The 19,991-nt window shown below is 47.3% G+C and overlaps 1 protein-coding gene across 1 annotated transcript in view; it reads right to left on the bottom strand.

Annotated features, from left to right (window-relative positions):
* Positions 1-19,991, bottom strand: part of RHBDD1 (rhomboid domain containing 1) — a 117,070-nt gene that overhangs the window by 1,699 nt on the left and 95,380 nt on the right. The window lies entirely within an intron of this gene.

The raw sequence follows: 19,991 nt of genomic DNA, 5'->3' as shown, positions 1-19,991 counted from the left end.
ATTCTTGACAAAACTCCCCACTTTTATTTTTTTTTTCCATCATGCTTTGTAATTGACATCATCTAATGTCTACAAGGTCCCCAGGGCTTATTTATTTATGCCCAGAAGTAACTCGTTGCTGTTTCTAACTTCCCTACCAAGTATGCAGTTTGGTGTCTCTTCCTCAGTCCCGGGTCCTCCCTTTTCTTACCTCTGCCCTGCGGCCTCCTGCAGCCCCCCACGCCCAGCCCAGCCAGACAGAATCACGTCTACTTGAAGCACACACGCACCATGGAGTACCAGGGGCCACAGAGCGGAGGCCCCGTTATCGTGATGACCAATATCTGGGCAGGCAGACAAAAATGCAGGCGTAACATCTGAAAATCATACGAAGGACCATGGACACGGTTCCTGGAAAGGGTTTCTGCTCATTCTCCAAGAGCGGTGCCTTTTCAAAGACATTCCCAGGTCATAGGTTTTGATAGGACTATTGTTAAGAAACACTATGGTGAAAAAAATGTTAGAGAAAGCCCAGGAAACTAAGTCAGCCTTCTCCCAAAGGAAGACAAACACCGTAGGACATCACCTACACGTGGAACTGGAAAAACCGAGCCTGGGAAAGCAGAGAGGGGAATGGCAGCTTCCCGGGGCTGTGGGAGGAGGTGTTGGGGAGCTTCTGTTTAAGGGCACAAACTTGTAACTCATAGATAAGTAAGATCTGGAGATCTAATGCACAACACTGTGATTACAGTCAAGAATATGGTATTACAAACTTCGAGGTTGCTAGGAGACTAAATCAACTGTTTTCAACACAAAAAAGGAGCTGGTAAGTATGTGACATGTACAAGTGCTGGCTGACACCCCTGTAGTAATCATACCGCAATGTACAAATGTATTAAACAGCACATACATGCCTTACGTTCACACGATGTTGTATGTCAGTTACGATGGATTAAAAAAAAAATGATAAAAAAATCAGTCTTCTCAGTCCACCAGTGGAACTTCAGCAGTCAGACAAGAAGAAATTTTTAAAAGGCAGGCAAAAGGTAACCATGCTTTCATTCTGCTGCTTCCCTAACACTTACCCATGTTTGGTTCTCCTTTGTTTTTGAGACCATGGGAGAAGTACCCCCCAGAAATCCTGCAGCCATTCCTGCCTAGGAACTCACAAGTGAGCTCGGCAGGCCTGGCCCCATGCTCACTCCTGCTGGCTACACTCTCCTCCAAGAGTTTTTGGGACAGTGTAACCTATGTCGATTCATCACCCTTCATTAAAGATGACATTCAAACACAGAATCGGCTTATAAGACTTTCACCATAAAGAGTTTGTGAATACTATTAAGACTGAAGTTTAACTGGATATGGTTTTGGCTGTATATATTTGAAAAGGAATTTCTCTTTTAAAAAAGAGGCAAATGCCTTGAAATTACAGAAAGGGGCACCTGGATGGCTCAATCGCTTATGCATCTGAACTCTTGATTTTGGCTCAGGTTGTGATCTCAGGGTGGTGAGATCGAGCCCTGTGTTGGGAGGCAGAGCTGTGGGCAGAGACGGAGGCAAGCTCGACGTGGCATGTTGAATCTGGGCCACGGGGCACGAGCCCGTGGAAGCTGCAGGAGCGCTCAGACTCCCAAAGTGAATCACGGTGTTGCAAGAGAAAGCCCGAGAACGAACATTTCTATGGAGGGATGGACTTAGAGCTGCGGACTGTGAAGGTTCCTGGGGTCCAGCTCTCAAAATGAGCAGCCTGCACACATGCACTTTGGACTCGCTCACAGGGCATTCGGGGAGAACGGGGCTGAGTCGATGGAAGTGCCATGTATTGAAGCCGATAACTCACATCAAGGAGCAATGATCACTCTTTTGCTCACAGAGCCCTTTTAAGGTGCCCTAGGTCAGTCAGCTCACACTCCCAATTTTGTGATCCCAAGTTTACAGATGAGGGAGCTAAGGCTCAGAGAGCGTTAGGGACACACATAAGGTCATGAAGCCGGCCCAAGGGGCAGCCAAATCTTGCACCTGGGGCTCCCACACACGGTCCCCATGACCCCACATTGTTGTCATCACCTCTGGCATCTTGCGAGCCCATGCACTCCTGCCCAAACCCAGACGGTATGTGCAGAGCTCATGAGATCTGGAAAGAGAAGAGAAGATCCAACCAAAAGCTGTCGACTGGGCAGGACTCTGCTGTCATTACAGACATGACTACAACATTCCCACATGGGTCCCCTTACGTTCCTGGCTTTCCAGGACCAGCAGAGGGCCCTGGTTCTAAAAGTAACACAACAACAACACCCTATTGGTAATCAGGCCTGATGCTGTGGTATTTAAAATCCTTCAAACTCAGTGTTTCTGGTATCATCAAAGCCATCCCACTCTCTGAAGAATGCCTTAACTGCTTCTTTTCAGGCTCTGAACACTATACTGTCCTCAATCCCAGCGCTTAATTTTTTTGGAAAGTTCTCAAGTGTAAATTAATCTTTGCTGTTCTGGAGACAGTAACACATTTGATGTCAGTCATGAACGATGACACCATTTGTCACGTCGGTACTTTCAGTCATTGCCACCCTGGGGACGAGGCCTCTGCTGTCCCATTCAAGTCTCGGCTAAGCCCTGTCTTCCAATCCCCTGCTATTCACTCACTTTTAAATGCGCTTCTCTGTTTCTATAGTTTTCAGCTGTGTCACATGATCTATCACTTCCCTCCGCAGCCTCCAGGATCCTCTGCAGGCATTTCTCAAAGGGTCTTAGAAGTGGTTTCGATATGTACTTACATTTATTAAGCACTTGGAAAAGATGTGGACAGGCCTCTGCTGGTGGTAGGAGGAGACGCAATCCGCTCCCCAGGGACGTCATGGGGAAGGTGCTGGGATGGCATCAGGCGATGCTTCCAGCCCTACCTGGAACCAGAGGGTAGAGCCCAGGCAAGTCTCTGTTCTGCAGCTTCTGGGGGTGGGTGGGGGCTCATGTGTGAGGGGAGGCTGCGTAGCAAGGTGACTGCTGGGTCCCTCCCACCACGGTGTGGTGTGACCGCCTGGGACTAAATCCCAACCCCTCTACTTTTAACTACACGTCCTGGAGCAAGCTGGTTACCTTCATTTGGTCTTGGTTTTCCTATCTATAAAAAAGGACTAAAGAGGAATTCCTTCCCTGGATTGTTGAGAGGCAAGAAGAGAAATGTTGCTCATGAAATGCTTAGCTGAGCGCCAGACACGCAGTGAGTGCCTGATGAGGGCTGGATGTTATCATTTTTCATCTCTAACATCATCACGAATCATGTGTCAGAGGTCTACTCGTTAGCATTGTGAACTAACTTGGTAGAAGATACAAAATAAAATGACAAAAACAGTGACTGCTTAGAAGACAGAGCCCAATTCTGTCTGAAGCCCATTTGGCAGCATTTCGTACAAAATGTGGAGTTGCTTACTCAAGATCTGCCTTCTAAGATATAGATACCGACAAAAGGTAATGATGAATAGCCTCCCGTTCGCAGCAGCTTTTGTAACATGGAGGAGCCTTGCAGTCACTGGGAAAGCTGGTGGCCCAGCCAAGACCTCCTTCTCTCTGCCGAGTTAAAGCATGCACTGAACATTTACAGGCCTGGCCGAGACAGCCCTGCTCTGGTGAACCTGGTACAGAATATTAGTATTTATGAGCCTTGCCTCCGCGTCCCTATAAATGGAGGTCAGTCCTCAATGTTACTCAAAGAAACGGTGAGCATGCTTCAAAGAACCTCAGGAACAGTGCCCATTTTAAGACGATTTAGCTCAATTATAGCAATAGTAGTGAGATCGTAAGATTTACTGATTCGTGGTTCTTGATGGAAAAATTTTCAGTTCTCTACCCTTATGTATAATGCAGTAACCTCTGCATTTTACATCGAAGGGAGGAGAAGCAATTTCATCCAGATAAGAATTGCTAAAAAGAGCACCACGAGTTGATGGCCATTTTCCCTCCTGTTCGCCAGCCCTGTAAATAGAGATGTTTAATTTGCTGGTATTCACAGATCTTGCCCATGATCTGATGAGCACTCTATACCATTCAGTGAAATCATACTGATGTGAGTCACAGGATAGCATATCATTCCCTTATATTAGGAAGCTAAAGAGGCAATCACTTTTTTTTTTTTTTTAAACCAGGAAACCTCTAAATAAATCACCAGTGTTCTCAGGGATTTCTACTGTCAAATGAGGGCAGAAGCATGGGACCCACATTCTCTCTCTTTTAAGAAGGTTACTTTATTAGAATTCCATGAATTACAAAGCTCCCAAAATGCCTTCTGAAAGGATGGCTGCTAAGTCATTAACTGACAAAGACCAAAAAGGCTGGAAGAAATTCCAAGTCCAACAATTTGGCAAGACATTCTCTGAAAAGGGGAGATACTTAAGGACATAAGACCACTTTACTTTTGAGTCACTAATTGTAATATCTATCTTTCCGTCTTTCTCTTTAAAAAGAGTTTGAAATTCACCTAAAACCTCATAACTCCATACAAATGGAAGCTTCGTCATGGTTTACAGGAAAGGTAACATTTAGAAGTGACCTGAGAGAGAAAATAATCCCATTTCTACTCCTCAACCAATCGAGTCAGCCACAGTGGGGATATTTCTTTGCTCTGAAATAGTATCTGGAATCTCAAAACGAGAAGCTTTGAAACGGAGACCCACTCAGTTGCTATGACGTTACCTGTTGTCCTTTTCTCTCTGATCTCAAGTCAGTTAATTTAGGAAATCTTTATGGCTACAACGAACTTAAATAAGAGTATTATCCAGTTAGCAATTCAAGTAACCTAAAATATTGGGTCTACCGTGTCAGTTTTCTTGTAGTATAGACAATGTATGGTCTGACCTCTAGAACAAAGAGAAAGTTCCAGAGACAAGGGATGTCTGCTGGGCCATTGCTACATGCTCACCCTACTTAGTCTCTCTACTTTTAAACAAGTGCACAGCTTAATTAATTTTCATGAACTCAACATGTGGTACCAATACCCAGATCAAAATACAGAACATTTCCAGCATTCACAAACCTCTACGTGTACCCTTCTAGTCACGGCTCCACGCTCAACAGTACCCACTATCCTGATTTCCAATGGTGTGGATTCCTTTGTCTATTTTTGCGCATAAATGGACTTATATAATATGCAAGCTTTGTTAGTGGCTTCATTTTGTTTTGCTTGTGATCCATATTGCTCTATGTGGTTTTTATTCTACTTACCCCTCCAAGTAAGAACTTCCTCATCTATTTACAGACAGAGGAACTGAGGCTTAAAGATTTCAAGTACCTTGCCAAGGCCCCATAGTCAGGCAGTGGCTGAGTCAAGACTCAAACCCAAATGGATCCCTTTCTACTCTGCTCCAGATTTGAGGTGTGTGAGTTGTCTTCCTTAATCCCAAACCAGACTCTGTAAACCTAAATAATACTCTTGCTATAATCATGACTTGGAGGCAGGATCTGAAGTTTGCCTTCTGCTGCAGATAGGGCTTGCGGCCAACAGTAACCTTTCCTGGGTAACTGGAGGGATCTGGGATTAGGCGCTCCTTTGATGAGGCATGCAGTTTTAGCAACAGGCCCCGGCACTCAAGGTCAGCCGTGGCAGTTCCCTATCAAGTATTTTTTTTTTTTTTTTTTTTTAAACAGAGGACAGTTTATAACTTCTTGCAGAAATAGTTCTTGGTGCACCTTCTCCCTCACTGCGCTGGAGGAACAGCAAGGGAGGAAGGAGAGGCTGAGTGTCCACCTGTCGTCAGCAATCACTGGAACACGAGGCTTTTCTTTTTAACTGGAGTCTAGTTGACGCGCAATGTTACACCAGTTTCAAGTGCCCCACGCAGCGATTCAACAATGCTGTGCATGATGCTAGGCTCACCACAGTGCAGCTACCATCTGTCACCACACTAGCATAATACCGGTGACTATATTCCCTCGGTTGTGCCTTTTGTCGCCATGATGTGTTCCTTCCAGACGGGAAGCTTGGATCCCCCATTCCCATTTACCCATTTTGCCTGTCCCGTTCTCCCCTTCCCTCCCCTCCAGCAACCATCAGTTTGTTCTCTGTATTTCTGGGTCTGTTTCTGCTTTTTGCTTGTTTATTCATTTGTTTTATTTTTCAGATTCCACATGTAAGTAAAATCATATGGCATTTGCCTCTCTCTGACTTATTTCACTGAGCATCATGCCCTCTAGGTTCATCCATGTGGTTGCAAATGGCAAGATCTCATCCTTTCTTTTATGGCTGAGGAACGCTCCACTGTATATTAGACCACACCTTCTTTATCCATTCATCTATCGACAGACACTTGGATTGCTTATTTTTTTTTTTAACAAATGAATGTGAATTTTATTACTAAAAGACTTTCCTCTTTTTTAAAATCAATCTGTCTTAAATCCTTTGAAAATTCCATCACCGCCTTCATACTTGAGCAAGATGGGTTTTCATGACACTAGAAATGGTTTTCAAACACCTTTTACATACATTTAATGATGCTTTGGAATGTTTCATATTTCCCTTGGTCTAAAACAAAATGCCGTTTGGTCAGCAATCTGGAGGTGTCTCAGTTTACCCATGCTACCGGCTGATTTTGGGAACTGAAGAGGTTAACTATCTCTGAGTATATCCATGTACTTTGGGACTGAATTTTTTTTTTTCAATTCAAAATTATCCAGGGATATTTGCTGGACAAACATATGCAAATCTTGGAAAACCAGACACAGGGCTCCCTGGGGATAGAGGCTGGCTCTCACTTCTGTATTCTCCTTGTCTGGTACCTACTGAGGGACCCTATGTGTCTGCCTGGGATGGGAGAAACCAAACGTGGGCCTCATCCTGAGACACAGATTTGAGAACACACTTTACAACAGAAAAAAGGAAACTGAAGGCAGAACTTCCCATCCGTGAGGGAGGAAGGAGTTCTGATCAAACACATACATGCACGAGAGTGGACAATGCTAGAAAAAAAGAGGCCAACTCCTCGGGAAATGAGAATTCCACAGTCCTCTCAGAAGCTTCAGGGCCCATGCTGACTGGTCTTCAGAATGAGGGCAGCTGTTGAGCACACCCACCCAGCTCGCCTCTCTGCCGGACCCCACTCTGGGAACCCTCAGAGGCATGAAGGATTCCCCAGGTCCAAATGGCTATCTGCGCAAGTCTCCGGGCTCCTCAGCCCTGGGTCAGCTCTGACCCTCTGGCCTTTTATCTCTCGGGCAGAAGCTTGCCCGTGGGGGAAGGACTGGCAGGAAACCTAGGAAGCTGCATTTTAATGAGCACCCAAGGGATTCTGTTGCAAGAGGTGTATCAAATCACTGAGGAGTGCTGTGGAAAAAGCACATACCTCACCAGACGTGGGTTTACGTCCTGACTCTGCCAGGACCCTGGACAAGTCACTTCTCCTCCCCAGGCTTCGGGCTCATCTGTGCCTTGATGGTGCTGGACTAGACATTTCACCCTCTGCACAGAGATTCTGAGACTTGTGTGGTTCCCAGGGAGACGCCGGGTTGGCCTAAGATGGGAGAGCACAACAGGCCACATGGGCCACTGGCCTCCTCCTCTGTTGTCCCCAGCCTGAGCCGCTACGCTAGAGGACCCTGGCTGTGACCTCCGGCAGCTGAGCACACAATGGGCTGTGCTGTGCTCCTTGGCCATGTCCTCCAACTCAGCTGGTCTATTTCAGGGCCCCTCTGCTCTGACATTTTAACTTTTAGTAAACTTTTTATCTTGGAAAAATTTCAGATTTGCAGAAAAGTTACAAAGATAATACAGACAATTCAATTCCACTAATGTTAACATCTACCACCACCATGGTATGGTTGTCAAAACTAAGGACTCATTTCCAGGGATGGGTGCATTACTATTAACTGAATTCTAGACTTCATCTGGATGTTACCAGTTTTTCCACGAATTTTCTTTCTCCATACTAGGATCCAATGGCACATTTAGTTGGTCATGTCCCCTTAGCCTCTTCTGGTCTGTGGCAGCTTCTCCCATCTTTTCTTGCCTCCTATGACCTTGACGATCTCGGGGAGTACCGGCCAGGGAGCCTGTAGAAATGGCCCTCAGTTTCGTTTGGTATTTTTCCTCACGTCTGGACTGGGGTTATGGGTCTTAGGAAGAAGGCCACAGAGGTGAGGCGCCCTTTCCGTGATCATATCCGGGGTTCCCGCTATCAACACGACTAATCACGCATCACGTATGTAACCTTGAGCACTTGGTTCAGTCAGGTTTGCCAGGCTCCTCCACTTTTAAACTTCTTTGATGAGTTCTGAGGGAATGAAGCGTTGACTCTCGCCACCAAGCGTTACCAGGATAAAATGGGAGGAGCAGGCATGGGGACCTCAAGCGGGCTTTGTCCCAGGACTCCAGCTCCCTGAACTGCTGTGCTTTTCTCATACTGATGTGAGTGTGCAAATCGCCGCACCAGCTGTTCTGAGACTTTCCAGTTCCGTAGGCTTGGCATGGAACCCAGGCCACGGTATTGCTAATGAGCACCCAGGTGATTCTGACCTGCACTCGCTCTGGGGAACCATGGAGCTACAGCTTGAATTTCTCTTCCAACCCTGGGTTTTGGTCCCGTTTTTACACTTGCCAGCAGGTGGACCCAGAGGCCTGTGACACAGAGTCGGCTGACGGAAACTAGGGCAAATTCCAGTCAACAAAGCATTCCGCATCGTAAGCAGAATTGGGGTTATTTTGAAACAGATGGGCTCTACAGAAGCTGCTGCACTGAACATGAAGGAGTTGTTTATTGTCTCGATGGTCTGAAACCCGGGGATTATTTGCCAGCATCTAGCAGCTTCTAGGTCCCATCAGACTTCTTCAAGGGCAGAGGGTGCTGACGGGGCACTCAGAGGGTTAGACCTGGGTATGGACATGCATGTGGAGACATATTTTAACCAGCTCTAAACTCAGAATCTACTCTTGATGTCTTGCATCCCAGAGTGCTTTTTACTGCAATGATCTGTTTCACCCCAACTCCAAATTAGAAAAGATAAACAGATACAATCTGTGGTAATAAGGCAATCTTGGATGCAGTGATACTAGAAACGATTTATTTTAAAACCTAATCAAAGTGGTTCTGCTTACAGGTCCACATTTTCACCCAAGCCCCCACTTATACCTGCCCCCAATCCTCTTTCCTTCTGCCCCTTCTCCTCGTACCGCCCCAGCAGAATATCAGGAGGAAGGAAGCAAGATCAAGAAGGGCCTTCTGGGTCCTTCTGCCTGTGCCTGATGCGGTGGTTGAGAGTGTGTAGGGCCAGGACTTATAAACCGAGCATTCTGTGAGTTCTGGAAGTCTGCAAAGAACTCCAGCATGGATGGTTCCTCCCTGGAGGATGTTTTTAATTCCTCAGACTATGACCCCAGACACTTAGCTGCTGTCCTGGCCAGCCACGGCCCAGAGCGGCCATAAAGGGGTCTTGGAAATTGGCGGCTTGGTAACTGGTGGTCTGGCATTCTCGGCTGCTGGGCAGCCCCCAGCGATCTGAGGGAGGCGGAGATGTGTTTCCTGGTAGCTGAGGCCCAGCCTGAGGCGGTGGGTCCATAACTGCCTGGCCCGCAGCTCCCCAGATCCAAGGGGTAAGACGCCAGGTGCGCAGCCCACTCCCTTCCATGCTCAGGGAGAGGTCCTTCACTCAGAAACAACAAAATCCCCAATGCTACTGTTTTTTTTGTTCTGGCTTTCAAAGCCCCTGTTCAGACAGAGGTACAGAGAAGCATTTTGGATGACATTTAGACCTATTTCATTTTTTTCTCACTCCCTCTGCCTTGAGTTCCAAATCAGAGACAGCGCAAGTTTCAGCTCTTTAAGCAAAGGCTTCCAATAAATGTTTTCATTGATTTTTGAAATCATAGACCATTTAAAATTAGACAATATTTCACTCAAAAAACCTCAATCTTCTGAAAAACACTGTTTAGCCTTTGGGCATGAAAATACAAATAAACGTCATCCCGAGAAATCAAGGAATAAGGAAAAGAATATGGAGAGCCAGTGTGAGGAGAACTTTGGAAAGGGACAAGGAACCCAGGTTGGAAACAGCACCCATTCGGGGGTCAAGTCCAGGTCGCTTGGACAACCAGGGCAGGTACCCGCGTGTCAGGACGAATGAGGCTGCGGGGCCTGGGGAGGCACGGGGGTTGGGACAGCGGACTCCCAGGCTTGGTGGCCCCACAGCCACCCAACGCTTCCCTGTCACCCAATCCTGCGAGAAACATGGCGTGTTGGAGCACTAAAGGCCAGATACTGGATCTAGAACAGGAAGTCCCAAAGCTGGATGTGGAGGAGCTAGGTGAGAGGCAGATTCTAGGTGGTAACTCGGGAGATGCCAGGCCAATGTCTGTGCTGGGGCCCAGGAATCTGCATTTTTTCCCTTCAAGCACCTACAGTGAGCTGCTGGCCCCACCTGGAGAAACCTGGATCAAAAGAATGCCAAAGTGTGTTTTGGGCGGGGCAGGGGGGCTCGTTTGGCCTTGACCATCAGCACCAGCATGGCGACTGGTTTCGTACAAGGAGGTCTTTGGTCACATTTTTCATGAGCCAGAGATGCTGCTGGTTTCATGGATGTTTGTGCTCAGTCCTGGATGATGTGTAAGGTATCAGCGTAACCCAGCTCTCCTGAAGAATATGACAAATACCGTTATGGTACTGCCTGGGAGATTCTATGAGTTGTAACATCAGAGTAGAGGAAACTGGCCCACCATCCCTTCCCTAGTCCTTGGAAAGAAGTGGTTCACCTCTGGGTCCCTGATGCCTGGTACATGGTGGGTGCATCACAAATGTCTGGTGAATGGATAAAGAACCAACTGATGGTCTATCCATCGGGGCTGGGCAGAGAGGGGGTGAGGATGACGCAGCCAGAACAGTGGGGCCAGAGGGCACCGAGAGAAACGAAAATAAAGGGTGGCAGGTAGGGAATTTCAAGGTCTGGGGATCTTGGTTTCTGGCCTGGGCCGCTAGCCAGCTCCCAAACCCTGAGATGGTCATAGGTGGGGAACAGGTGAGGGGAGGCCACACACCCAGAGGCTTCAGAACACAGTTCAGCCTATCTGTTTCCTCTATGAAATTCCTGAAGGTTTCCTGGGCTCTGGGGCTCACCGTACTTTAGAGAACGTTCAGTAGCCAGAAGCAGGCCAAGATAGGAGATGGATTACGTACATCCCAGCTGAATGCATCTTAAACACTTTAAAAATTCCAATTATTTCTGCTTTTCAAATACCAGAGGCCTGATTAGTGCATAACCGCATGTCGAGAGATACTGATATCAACACAGAATTGAAAAACAATCCCTGACCTAGGAGACTGTCCCTGACACTGCTGATGGCCGTGGGGAACATCGTGGTTTAGAGCTCTCACGAAAGCTGAACGCCCCCTGCAGTCAGATTGCTCTAAGAAACCCCGCCACAGAGCAGGCCACGTCCACGGGGCGGTGGCGGGGGGGGGGGGGGGCGGTGGAGGGCCTCCCCGGGAAACAAACTCTGTACCCTGCCACGAGCAGAGGAAACAGTGAGTACTGTGGCCAGACGGTTTAAAGAAAAAAAAGTATGGTGGCCGTGAATCCTCAATGGTGGTGGCTGGTGGCTCCGAAACCTGGGGTAAGCTCCTCTACCGAGGCGTCCATACTAGGGAAGGGGCGGACAGCACAAGCTTTGAGCCTTTCCCAGCAAATCAGCCCCGGGAGATAGGCGGGCAAGAGAGGCCAGCGGGGGAAAGACACAAACCAGCAGGAGCCTTGTTCTCTGCGCCCCAGAGCCGAGAAATTCTCCACCTTGAGCTGTGCTGCTTATGGATTTCTGGGATGTGATCAACTATCCCACAAGTATGACGGTTGTTTTAAAAACATGCTTGCTTCTGTATTCGATGGTATTTAGCCCAACCCTGGGCCTAACTACCACTTCTTGTGTGTTCTTTTAGGTCTGGTTAGCTCACTGCTACCCACACCCCGTTCTGATCTTGTGCCCCATTAGTGTGCGTGCATGCATGTATCTGCTTCTGTGTGGGCACGTGTATGTGGGTACACACACACACACACACACACACACACACACACACACACACACACACGGACCCCCGTGACAGGAGCATCTCTCATAAACAAGCCCTCCCCTCCCAGCCTCGGGAAGACCTGGGGGGCTTTTTCAGACTGTTCTCATCCCCCTGAAACGGCCTGGCTCCAACTGCCTTGAACTGACCTAGAATTGCTCAGAAAGGGTTCTAAAATGTCCTCTGCTATGGAGAGGTACTCAGTAACAACAAACAGTGAACTATTCTTACAGGTCTGTTAATAATTTCTAGTAAAATAAAACTTACTTTATGAACATGAAGGGAGACCTCGGGACTAAATTTTTGGAACTTTAAGTGCCAAGTTCGGAGTCTAAAACTTGGCTTATCTTGGAAAACGGATGATTTCAATGAGGGAAAGGATTATGTTGCTTTCTGAGCCTTTTTGGAAGTGTGGGCTATGTGTGCTATGGCCAGATTAAAAGCTCCCCCTGGAAGGCCTGTCTACGGCTTTAAGAAGGAAGCTCTGAAGATTCGATCAAGTGTGGCTGGAGACTCTGTGTGAGATACGTCCAGTCCATCCTAAAAATCCCGGGTTTTCAGAATGGCGGCGGGGGCGGGGGGGTGTCACTCGGGATGGTGGCATCCAGTCGGCTCATTTGGAGTTGGGAGACAGAAGCCCAGAGAGGGTAAATGGTTTTCCAGTTCATGCAGGACCAGGAGCCAGGTCTCTCCACAGTCTGTTCTTACCGCCCGGCTTCCTTATTTTCTCTTCTAGGCGTTTCATCCTGCATAACCCACAGCTCCCTTGTCACACCTGCAGCAGACACTGGTGGTTTACCTGGCTCTGGCAGGGGACAGTGGGAGGGACCAATTTCTGGAGCCAGACAGACTGGAGTTTGAATACCACCTCTGCTCCCTGTTCTGTGTCCTTGGTCAAGTTACTCTCCTCCCTGACCCTTGATTTTCTTATCTGTGCAGCATAGATGTGCTCAGAAATGAATGAATCAAAGGATGTCAGTGCCTGGCCCCAAACAATCAAGGGTAAGTGGTGCCTATTATTTTACTAATGACCCCCCTTCCAGGTTGCCCCATCTGGGAAATGTCCCCACCCCACAGCCAGTGAGTCACACACACCCAGACCCTAGTCATCCTGGACACCTCCCTCTTCCTCGCCTGGCCCCCTGGGACACATCACCAAATCCTGGTATCTTAATCTGAACATTTACCGAACTCGTCCATTTCTTCCCAACCCAGCCTGAGCCACCTGTTTTGTGAGCCTGGACTGGCGTCTCAGCCCCTAAATGATACCCCCACATTCTCTCTGGTCTTCCTGTGGGCCACTCCCCACACAGTTTGTGGGAGAGCTTTTGGAAAACACACACCTCATCAAGTTCATCCTCTGCCTGCCAAGGGCTTCCTTTTATTTAAGTATAAACATCAAAATTTGTACCTAGCCCAGGACGCCTGCCTTCCATCACCTCCCACTCACTGCTTATCCCTTCCCCAGCAAATACTGGATCCTCAGTAAAGGGACTGCATTCCCTGGAACTCTCAGTGAGGAGGTCCTCTGCCCTCAGCTCTCACAGGAGCACGTCCCCTTCCTTCAAGGCACAGGAGGCTGCTATTAGTAATCTGACAGGACTCATTAGTTCAGTAACGTGTGTCCTCACTGGGCTGTGAGCTCTGCAGGGTAAGAAGAGTGAGGGGCTGTGTTCCCATTCTCTCTCCAGGGGTGACTAAATGAACGAATGGATGCATGAATGAGAGAGAGGGAGGCAGGGACGGGTAGAGGAGTAACTACTGTCCTCATTTTACAGATGGCCAAACTGAGGCTCCAGGAGGTGTGCGATTTCATGAGGTCTCAGAGCCAGCAAATAATGTGGCCTGGACACCAGGGGTTGGATCTAAGCCTGGTGTTCTCTGTACACCACCAAGCTGCTCTGGAAACCCGCACCCACATCTTTCCCTTTAACATCCAACTTTCTTCACTTTAACCAGGGGCTCAGCAAAAAATTCGTGGGTTTTTTTAAAATGGGAGGCTATGAGGGCACGGGAGGGGCCATAATTGGTACATGAAAAAGGAAGAAATTGCAAGTTGATACACTGGATAATTTGAGTTAAGAAAAAAAAAAAAAAGATGACCATGAAAGGCACAGAATTCGTTGCTATTTAGACCAAGTATAACCACATTTCCAGAATTGTTTCTATGGGTCTGAAGATAGTAGATTAAGGGCAACTGACTTGGCAAAAGGCCTAGACCTGTTTTCAGATGCTCTTACGTTAGAAAAAATAAGGACAGTAAAAAACCCCGATGACGACACTATACCAACATGACTGATATAAATGGAACATACTTCTATGAGTCATTTGCAGCTTTAAATACTATAGAAAGAAGGAATTTATAAAACATGCCCAAACAGCCTCCCTTTGATGTGGTGATCCCTTTTAAAACCACATTGTTCAAATTTATGTTAAAATGCAAACCCTTCATGTTTACAATGGTACTCTTGGAGGAATGCAATATAAAAGTACAACTGTTAAATTTCAAAGACAAGACTTATAACCTCAGAACAATAGGGCATTCCCAGTGCAAATTTATGAGCTGTTAAACCTCAAAAGGTTTCTTCAATTAGCAGGGAAGGCTTTTGACATATTTGCAGCCTGATATAGGGGCTGCTCTTTATCTAATTTGGGGTGTACCGCTTTTATCAGAACTTTTCCTTACTTTTATTGACCTCAGCCGACAACTATTGTGCTTCTCTCTACACAGCGTTTGATCCTGCTAATTATGCTGTGGGGCCGGGACGGCATTTCACGGTTTACCATTGCTCCTGGGGCGCGCTACAAATTATACATAATGCATTGCATTGTAATTGCTGCATTGTGAACTTGGCTCGCCTTTCCAGCATAAAATACTGACATCCAAGTAGTTTTATTATATTAAAAAAAAAAACATAAGGGATTCTTTCGGATTATAAACATCTGAAGACATAACATTCTCATGAATTCCAGCTGGCTATTTTGGACACACGGAGGGCAGGCAAGGCTGAAAAGCAAAGCAAATATACTTCATATGAATGTTTACAGAGAAAAAGAGGCAGTCCTAAAGGCAAGGCTCTACTGAAGGCAAAATGAAACGGAAGGAGCACAAACTGAAGGGCAGACTGAAGTCCAAACTGAGAAACCAGAGACGCAAATTCTCCTGACGGTCCCTTCACCTCACTGGGCCTCAGCGCCTCATTCTGAAAACAAAGGCATGGACCCAAATGACCACAAAAGTCGCTCTTCCCCAAGGATGGGGCCCTCAGGAGAGCAGTGGCTTGTTTTCCCAGTCCAGTTTGTAGGAACCTGCATCTTGTACTAAACATGAGGCCTCTTGCCAGGGCGCTCTTGGTTTGCGGAGGGGCAGAATGAATGAAGCTGCAAGTTTTATATATGCAATAATGCCAGGTGGAATCAAAATCACAAGAACAACACTGGGGGCAATGAGGCTTATCGCCGCTGCCTGCCTGCCCGCCCCAGGCCAGAAGTCCACGCTCCAGCCACCCTGCAGCAGGCTGCTTGGAGTTCCAGACCTGCGGTTCCTGTACCAAGAAACCCCCAGGCACCAGGCGACCATTCCTGATCCTCTTTTCTCCCCCCGCCCCCACAAAGTGAGACAGTAACCTGATCTATGAATTCAGACTGGTTTCTTTTCGCTTCCTTTCAGGGAGAAGAATGTTCTAGAAGAGCTTAAGTGGAGGTGGCACTCAGCCTAAGCACATTCTGCATCAGTGAGAATGCCATGATCAGAGAAGGGGAAGCGGTAGGGGTGAGGGTGGGGTGGGTGTGGGTCGGGCTCACACATCTTAGCAATTCACAACAAATCATCACTGTCGCTGTTCGCCACAGTGGCTGGAGTTAGGAAGTCGGTGACTTGGCATCCTGGTCTCTCTTGTCTAATGGTGTTCCTGGGTGGAGGGTGGGGGGGTTAATGTCGAAGATCCAGGATGAGCGGAGGGTACCGGCTGCCCCCACAGGCCCTGCCTGCAAGCTATGTTTGGGCTGGCTCTGAAGGGACAGCGGCCAGTCCTGTCACACCTTCACAGTGTCCCTCGTGCCAAAGACTTGGGAGGTTTCATTCTTGTTCCAGTCCACACTGCGTTTGGTCTCCAAACAAAAAACTGAGACTTGTAACCAGTCAGGTCGGCCATGCCAGTGGAGATGGAAAGGTTGACTATTTTAAACTGAGTCCACTAGTGTGACTGCTCTCGTATTTTCTCCGTTGCTCAGACCTAGAGACGGAGCACAGAGCCCCAGGTTCAGTCAACTGGCTCCTGCAGCCGGACACACTCGGCAGAGCTCACAGGGGGACGTTTTCAGCTCTCGCTTCCTGTCAGCAATGGCAAAACTCGGCTTGTGTGTACGATCTCTTTTCAACTATTCCCTAAATCATATGTAGTTTCTATAAGCATCACCACAACTTCTAACGTGCCAGTAAAAAGCAACATCTAAGACTATGTTTAGCTCATCATTGAAAATTCCAAGCCTAAGATTTTCAAGGGTTCTTTGTGTAGAAATATACCCATTTCCATGCCCTTCTGCACTAGACAATATTGCACAGTGTCTTTGCATCCAAGCAGACTTCCTGTTCTGCACCAAACCACCCCCTTTCATCAAGAGCCTGGGTGGCTCACGTGGTTAGGTGTCTGCCTTCGGCTCAAGGTCATGATCTCAGGGTCCTGGGACTGAGCCCCATGTTGGGCTTCCCAGTCAGTGGGGAGTCTGCTTTCCTTCTGCCCCTCCCCCCACTCATGCTCACACACTCTCTCTCTTAAATAAGTAAATACTTTAAAAAAAGAAAGAGAGAGAGAGAGAGACTAACCAACAGTTTCTGTTATCTAGGTGGGACTGGCCTGGCTTCTGAGGGCTCCAAGGGGAAATGAGAACGTGTCAGGAAAATTGAGAACTAGCTCGCTCCAGGAGGAAGGGCCCTTCCTCAAGGGGTTGACCACTCTGAAGAAGGCAAGCAAACTGTTCTTGAGTGAGGGCCTCAAGGGCATCTACTCCACAGGTGTCCGACACGGTCCTGTCAGAAAGAATCTCTATGCTCCTTTATCCTCCGGGCACCACGTTAAACCTTGGGAGACTCCACAAGAGCTCAAGTCTGAAAGCTCAAATGGAACTGTTAGTTAGAAAAGTTAGAAATGGATCTGCTGACTAAAGGGAAGGAATGCACTGGCAGCTTTAAGAACACAATTTTCTTAGCACCACCAAGAGACTGGATTCTCCCCACGCCCTGCGCGGGGTCACGGCACTGAATGAGCTGGGGCAGCCAGCACTGCTGCTGGTCCATATGTGGACGCAGGCCTCATCTGTGCCATGGGAGCAAAGCCTAGAAGAGATACATGGCCTAAAAATGGTAAAGGGGGCACCAGGTCACCTACGTGTAAGGCCAGGGACCTTACAGGAGCGAGCTCCAATTACAGGACAATGCCCTTGGCTCCAGATGGGTCACCACCACCCTGCCCTCAGTGAGGGGTACTAGTCACTAAAGGGTGGCCTACACAAATCACTTCCAGGGTAAACTCCTATTTATTTTTCAACCAACTAGAAGAATCAAATGGCCAGATGTCTCTTCTGAACATCTTCATTAACGAACAAGAGACCGGACAGAAGTCACCACCTGGATCACTGGGACTCAAAAAAGGCAACACTCACACAACACTGTGGGGTCAGGTCCTGGTTCAACTGAACCACATTCAAGTTCCACACTCACCACAGTGCCCAGAGACCTGCCCTTCCAGGGACTGACACTGAAAAGATCCTGTGAGCCAAATGTTAAGTCTAGTAAAATTTGGTGGAAAGGAAACATCCTCTCAAATTTCAGTTCTACTGAGTGATGACCCACCTTGTTTGATAATCTTTAGCTAACGAGAAAACTCACTGTCTTTTTCCTACGATGATAGCTGACATTTTGTTGTGTGCCTTCCAGGCATCAGGTGCAGAGTGAAGGACTGAACATGCATCATGTGATGTGACCCTCTTGCAGTGATGGACAGAAGGAGTGTGCCTTACCAGCCAGTGACAGTTAGGAGAGAACACAGCTAGTTTTCTCATTTTCATCTCTCTAACCTCCTTTATTTTGGTTTAGCGCTTGTAATTTCTAATTCCACCAAAGTTTCTGAGGCAGTCTGAAATTTTAGCAACTTGCCTCTCTCCTCTTTCCTTAATTTATATGACCAACATTAACTGAAAACACCAACTGGGGGTGAGGCACCATTCTAGATTAAGGACGAATAAGGTACAGTTTTTTCTCTTGAGGAGCCCATTTAACCTAAGATGAATATGGCTATATGGTTTAAATGAGTATATATGTTCACATCCATGAGAACTAAAGTGCATGAAAACCAATATTAAATGTATAGAGAATTTCTAAAGCTAACGAGGCCACCTAGACATCCCCTTGTCTTACAGATCCTGAAACAGAGTTCACAAAAGCTAAGAAAACTTTCCCAGCTCCCTCAGCTAGCCTGCATAACTCTGGAACTAGAACCTCGCCCTCCTCATTCTTACGGACTACAGACATGCCTCCCAGCCAGCACTCAAACAATATATATGCTGCAACCAGGTTTCCAGCAAGAGGGGTCATTCTGATGGCTCAGCCGGCCACAAGGCATTGCAGGCCTTGCTCACATAACACATAATCCGACTCTGTTAAACAGTTGCTTCTCTTTGATGTCGGGCCACAAATACTCAAACATGCAGTTGGTGGGCAGTGAACCTCCCATCAAAGAGTTCTGTGTTCCTCAACTAACTGCTCCTCCCACCTGGTTCAATAGCGAGCAAACAGCGCAGGTAATTTCAAACCAAACTTCAGACCTATATTTGACAGCAAAGTATGTTCAGAACTTCTGAGTGCTGGGCAAACACGACAGTCGGAATCTTAACTATTTATTCAAATTGTTACACCCAGTGCCGTGTAAAAGGAATCTTTGACTCTGGTCACTCGTCAAGGTGTAGGCTACCGGGTAAGGATGCCAAAGTGTGGCAAGGCTGTGAGGCAGCCCCACCACAGACCCGGCAAACCCACAAGTCCAGCACATGCCCGGTGGCCAATCTAGTACCTGAACAAAGAGGGGACTCTCAAGAGGGAGCAGCTAGGAGGGTCAACGGGCAGGATTATGATTTTAGGACCAAAGGCTCTATTGACCGTAGAGGTGTTCTAAGGCTCACAGAAACGCTGGAGGGGGATACAATCAGTGGCAGTTTTGTCCATGAATGAAGGAGCTCCACATTCTTCTAATTTGGTTTTCACTCCTTAAGACAATAATGATGACAGTCACAAAAGACCTGGCATTTTCGAGAATGATGATCTCTAGAACTTGCAGGCTTGTTTCCTCGTGGTCTAATTTACCATCTTCTCTAAAAAGAAAACAACTCGAATATAACATATTAGAAAAGTTCTTGCTGAAGGGGGCTGGGCAGGGACGAAAGAGTCAATAGGAGAGGTGACATCTAGGAATTGCTTGGGAGATACACCCAAGGCCATGGAGCTTTACTCTAAATAAATAAATACCAATCTTCCGATGGGGATAGTTTTGGGTATGCTATTGCAAATAATATGAGGAAGCAGAGTAGAAAAGGGAATATGAAAATACCACCTTCCCAATTTCCTTAGACAAAGAGGCCAGACGTCTCCCCTCAGGCACCCACTTATCCTTAAACTGATGGCAGGCAAATCTCGTTCTTTCTCTGAGGAGCATATGCTTTGGGATTCCTGCCACAAATTAAATGCCCTCAATGAGTTTAGGAAAAGGTCACTTAAGAACCATATAGGTATATACATGCATGCAGAAAGGAAATACTGAAAGTGAACAAGAGTCTCTGGGTTGGAGTTCAGGGAGGAACCAGCATGAGGAAGGGCAGTACCAGAAGGCCCAGTACAAACTCAAGAGGGGCTCTGCATCTTCTTATTCTGCAGGCCAGGTCTACTAAGAGATTTGAAAAGAAATACAGAAGGCTAATTAAGCAGTGGAG

This window comes from Zalophus californianus, chromosome 3 (assembly GCF_009762305.2).
Source record: "Zalophus californianus isolate mZalCal1 chromosome 3, mZalCal1.pri.v2, whole genome shotgun sequence".
NCBI lineage: Eukaryota > Metazoa > Chordata > Mammalia > Carnivora > Otariidae > Zalophus > Zalophus californianus.
This window is presented reverse-complemented; position numbering and strand designations above follow the sequence as displayed.